At 39.5% G+C, this 5,086-nt stretch overlaps 1 non-coding gene across 1 annotated transcript; it reads right to left on the reverse strand.

Annotated features, from left to right (window-relative positions):
- Positions 1-3,745: 3,745 nt before the first annotated feature.
- On the reverse strand, positions 3,746-3,870 carry LOC123852234 (U6atac minor spliceosomal RNA). The gene has a single exon (XR_006792840.1). It is a non-coding gene; the product is annotated as a U6atac minor spliceosomal RNA (small nuclear RNA).
- Positions 3,871-5,086: the final 1,216 nt, after the last annotated feature.

Genomic DNA, 5,086 nt, shown 5'->3' on the forward strand with positions numbered 1-5,086 from the left:
CATTATTAATGCTGATCCTATGAAAAGAACAGCATTCGAGATCCCAAAAGTTCTGATACTGATAAACCCAGAAAAGACACAAAGGTTCCAAGTGTTAAGAACACTAGCAATAAGCCTTTAAGTGGGACAGCCTGAAAAGAATACAATTTAAATTTTGCTGTCAGATCCCAGTCCATAATTAAATTGAGGGATGTCTATATTTATCTTGTTTCATCCTTAAATAATTCATCAATATGTTTCTTTGTTTTATTTAGTATCTTATGACTATCCCTGATAACCCTTAGAACTACAATACTTCTTTCTATGGAAGCCTTACTTCTCTGATCATTGCTTTAATAATTTAAGCCACCATTTACAATCTAGATTATTCATCATTATGTAAGATCCAACCTACTAACTAACCTAGTAATTTTTTAACTTTTCTCCTTAAGATTCATGTAGAATGTAATACCTTAGAAATAGAGATCATGCTTCACTCAATCTCATCCTCTGTTGCGCCAGATATGGCACCTTAGAAATAACAGGCATTTTTATTTAATGAACTTAACTTCATTGAAAATCATTTATACTTTTGCATCAGACTATGCTTATGGACTCATATTTAAAGCCAGTGTGTACATGTCAAATAAAATGCTTTGTCAGAGACAAGTAATAAAATTATATTGAGAAAGAAATGGAAATAGCATTTAGTGTCTAGTTTACATCCCAAACACTGTAACAGATCTGTGCCTATGTGGTACCATATAGTCTGTATTAGAAAATTGACAGTGTATAATATTATCTGCCTTCCACATATGGGAGACTAAGGTTCAAAATGTTAAGTGCTTTGCCCAAGGCTGCATGCCTTTGGCAGATCCTGCATATTCTGACTCCAAAGCCTGTATTTCTTTTCACTGCGGAAATTTGTTTCCCAATGTGCAGTTATAGAAAGAGAGAGAGAGGGAGGGAGAGAAAGGGAGAGAAAGACAGGGAGAGAGGGAAAAAAAGAGGGAGGGGAGAGAGAGAGGGAGAGGTAGAGAGAGGGGAAGGAGGGAGAGGGAGGGGGGAGAAGAAGGAGAGAGGAAGGGAGGGAGGTGAGAGGGAGAGAGGGAGTGAGAGAGGAGGGAGGGAGGGAGGGTGGCTGGAAAGCACAGTGGAAATGTGGTGAGGAAATGGAACAGTTGGGAAGGCTCCCCATCGGTACCGTCCTGTGGCTTTTCCACCCCCGCTGGTCTCTGAGAACACAGGCTGCGCAGACAAGTCGGGATGAACGCCTCCACCCCACCCCCCAAACTGCTCAGCCTGATACTCTCCGTGGTCTCTGGTGCTCTAAGGCAATCTTCGCTGACTATTAGGAAAATTATAGTATTTCAGTGAAAATTTCTTTGTGACAAGTGAACAAACCAAAAGAGAAGAGAAGGAAAAGATAATGAAAATGTTCCAATTTGAGAAAAATAAGGCAGTAAGTACTGCATCCGTTATGTCATTGAGGAAGGAAGGGAAATGAAAACGGTGTCTCTCTCCGAGCAGAATTCCTGATCAGGCCACAACTTTGTAACAAGATAGGATGACAGGACTTAATCTGTGTAGCATTACCCTTGCCTATTAACGGCTTCCAAATATTCTCCCTCTTCCTTTCCTCCCTCCCTCCCTCTCTCTCTCTTTCTTTCTTTTTTTTTTTCTTTTCTCTCTCTTTCTCCTTCTTTCCTTTTTTTCTTTCATTGTTTTAATAAATCACATTCTCTGAATCATTAAGAAAACCCCACAATTTTTTTTCAAGAGTTTTTTTGGTTTGTCTTACACTCTATTCACTCAACACTTACTATTTTGGAGATCCTGAACCAATCACTTAACTCCTTTCAATCTTTAGTTTTCTCATGTGTAAAACACAAGATATCAACAACAATGGCCTTGACAGCAATGATAGTACCCCTATCTCACAGAGTTTGGATGAAAATGAAATAGGGTGTATTAATCCCCTGGTCTAGGGCTGACACTAGTAACTTTTCTATAAATGCATGAGAGAAGGCAGAAAAGGAGAAATAGCCTTAAAATAATTTTTAGATGGATAATTTCAAAAATCATTGCTTAAAGATTTGATATGCATGTGTTAAATATTGTTTAATGCTCCATATGGTGTCTACTTATGACCAAAGTCACTATCTGGCAAGGTCTGCACAGGAGCTTCTAAAATTTTATTTCCCCATAAGTTTTGACTATGAGCTCAGCGTTTCAGTCCAGCTAGATGTAGTTAGCATTGATAGCTGCTTAGAGCTACATTTTTAGACCCAGTTTTAGAGAAGAAAAGCCTAATAAAGTCTGAAGAGTAGTCAGTTATCATCATGCTAGAAGACATTATTTCCTTGGTGAAAATAAACTCATGCAAAGACCAGTCTAATGAAAACCATAGTCCCAAGGCATAGCATTGATGGCCATTGTGTGTGGTTCTCCATCAGTCAAAGTCAGAAATTATCCACACACACATCACACATCTGCAAGGAGCAAACAATTTCATACAGCCTCATGGCTTTATAGGCTTTTTAAAATACCTAATTGCAATAAAGAATGTGATAAAGCTCTTTTTTTTCTTTTAATACCAATTATACTCTTTTACTATTATCTAGCAACATAAACTGAACACAATCCTATGGTAACTAAACCAGAATCCCATATGTGATAATCACTAACTCTATTTATAAATTTCCAACTAAAGGAAAACAATGTATATTATTTATCTCTAAATAAAAACCATTCAGAGGTATTAGTTCATTTTTCTCCTATAAGAAAGGAAGAAAAAATGTTTTTCTTGGCTTTATCTGTGATACAGAACTTTATAAACGGATATGTAAAGGGATTTGCATGCTAACACAACTCAAATTCATCAATAAACATTCATCTGAAGCTTTTACAAGAGGCAGCTGGTAACGGGGAGTCATCCGGCTAGGTCTAGAAAGTCAAAGTTGACCCAAAGTTATCGTCTGGAACCACAAATCCAGCTCTTACAGTTTGAACTGCAATATTCTCTTCTGTATTAGGAATAACCTTTTTTTTTATTTCTTTGTTCGGTTTGGTTGGTTTGGTTTCTGGTGTGTGTAGTTTAATTTATTGGGTGGTCAGTCCCCATTTGAAGGCAAAAAGGAAGACTGCAGGCAAATTTTCCAGTACTAAAATCCAAATACAGGGAAATATCAAAGTCTATGAGAATGGTCTCTTGAAATGTCGCAGGTATAAGTTCGATGAATCAGAGCGGGAGACAAACCATGAGAGACTATGGACTCCAGAAACGAACTGAGGGTTTCAGAGGGGAGGGGGGTTGGAGGATGGGTAAGCCCGGTGATGGGTATTCGGGAGGGCGCGTATTGAATGGAGCACTGGGTGTCGTGTGCAAACAATGAATCATGGAACACTACATCGAAAACTAATGATGTAATGTATAGTGACTAACATAACATAAGAAAATTAAATAAATATATAAATAAAAATAAATTTTAAAAATAAATAAAAAATTAAAAAATTAAAATAAATAACTAAATACTATTCGAGACCTGTGAGACTTTCAGAAAGCGATGCCTCTGTAAGTTTGAGATTCGCCCAATTGACAGACAATGGGAAGGAAACTTTTATTTTTGGGGGGTATAGGTGACACACACTGTTACATTAGTCTCTGGTGCACAGTGTGGCAATTCCGTTTCTCTAGACAGTCGGCTGTGCTCACCGCAGAGCACACGCGAAGCTCCCCTTTGTCCCCACACTCCATTAGAGAAGCAAAAGGTGATGCTCAGGTGCCACCAGGGAGGCAGCAATGCCTTGCCGGTGTGCGGGCATCAGGCCCAACGGCCTCTTCCATCCTTGTCAAGGGGACGGCTCACCTTCTCTCCTTTCATACAACACAGTTTACGCTTTTTTAAATAAGAAAAGCTGTTAGAAATCTACCTGTGTAAGCCAAAACCACTCTGTAAGCTACAGTCTCTGTCCAGTATCTCATTTGGAGCTGGAAACACGGACACTGAAAGAGAAGGATGGAAAACTCATCCAGGCTCTGAGCCTTGGAGGCGGCAAGCACTAGACAGGCTCGTTCTCTGTTGTGTCGAACATCATCTTCCCAATAACATAGTGGTGCTGGTACTGTGGTCCTCATCTGAGATGCAGGAAACCCAAGTTCCAGAAGCATGGACAATTTCCTCAGAACCTACCCACTAATAAATGACCGCAGATGCCCCAAGTCATTCTACTTTATATTTACACAGACTTGTTTTCCAGGTAATAGATCCTCACTTTCTTGACGCACATAAACAGCCACTTTTTCCAGCAGCATTTATTCTATTGCATATGGCAGTCTTTCTGCATGGTTGCGTAACGTGACCTTTGTAGTATCAATATTCTGTGGATGAGTTGGTCTGTGTTGGAGGCTGAATTGTGTCCCCCCCGAAAATATGTTCCAATCCTAATCCCCAGAAGCTGTGCGTGTGACTTGTTTGGAAATAGGGTCTTTGTGAGTATCATCACATTAAGATGAAATCATACTGGATTAGGGTGGAACCTAATCCAAGGAGCAGTGTCCTTCTAAGAAGAGGGACGTGTAGTCACAGAGACACATGGGGGAAGGCCATGTGATGATGAAGACACAGGTTAGAGAGAAACATCTTTAAGCCAAGGACCCCAGGATTTGGGGCACCACCAGAAGCTAGGGGAGGCAAGGGATATTCTTCCCCAGAGCCTTGAGAAAAAGCACAGTCCTGCAGACACCTTGATTGTGGACTTCTAGACCCCAGAACTATGCGAGAATACATTTTTTTTGTTTAGGCCACCTACTTTTGTGGTGCTTTGTTACAACAGTCTTAGGAAACCAATACAGTCTGATTCTGAGCTCTTCATTCTACTCATTGCTTTCCACATCTATTTCTGTAAGAATATAATACTTCCTTAATTACTATGGATTTATAATAAATCATGATATTTGGAAGGACAAATTCCTCAACCTTGTAATTCTTCAGACTTTCTAGCTACTCCTGGCCTTCTGCTCTTCCATATGAATTTCAGGAGAAGTTAATGCAGGTCTGTGAAAAGCCTGCTTTAGATTTTGATTGGAATTTAGTGAAATTGGAAG

The sequence above is a fragment of the Mirounga angustirostris genome, unplaced genomic scaffold, assembly GCF_029215605.1.
Source record: "Mirounga angustirostris isolate CCGP_5_RB_7025 unplaced genomic scaffold, mMirAng1.0.hap1 SCAF_10, whole genome shotgun sequence".
Classification (NCBI taxonomy): domain Eukaryota; kingdom Metazoa; phylum Chordata; class Mammalia; order Carnivora; family Phocidae; genus Mirounga; species Mirounga angustirostris.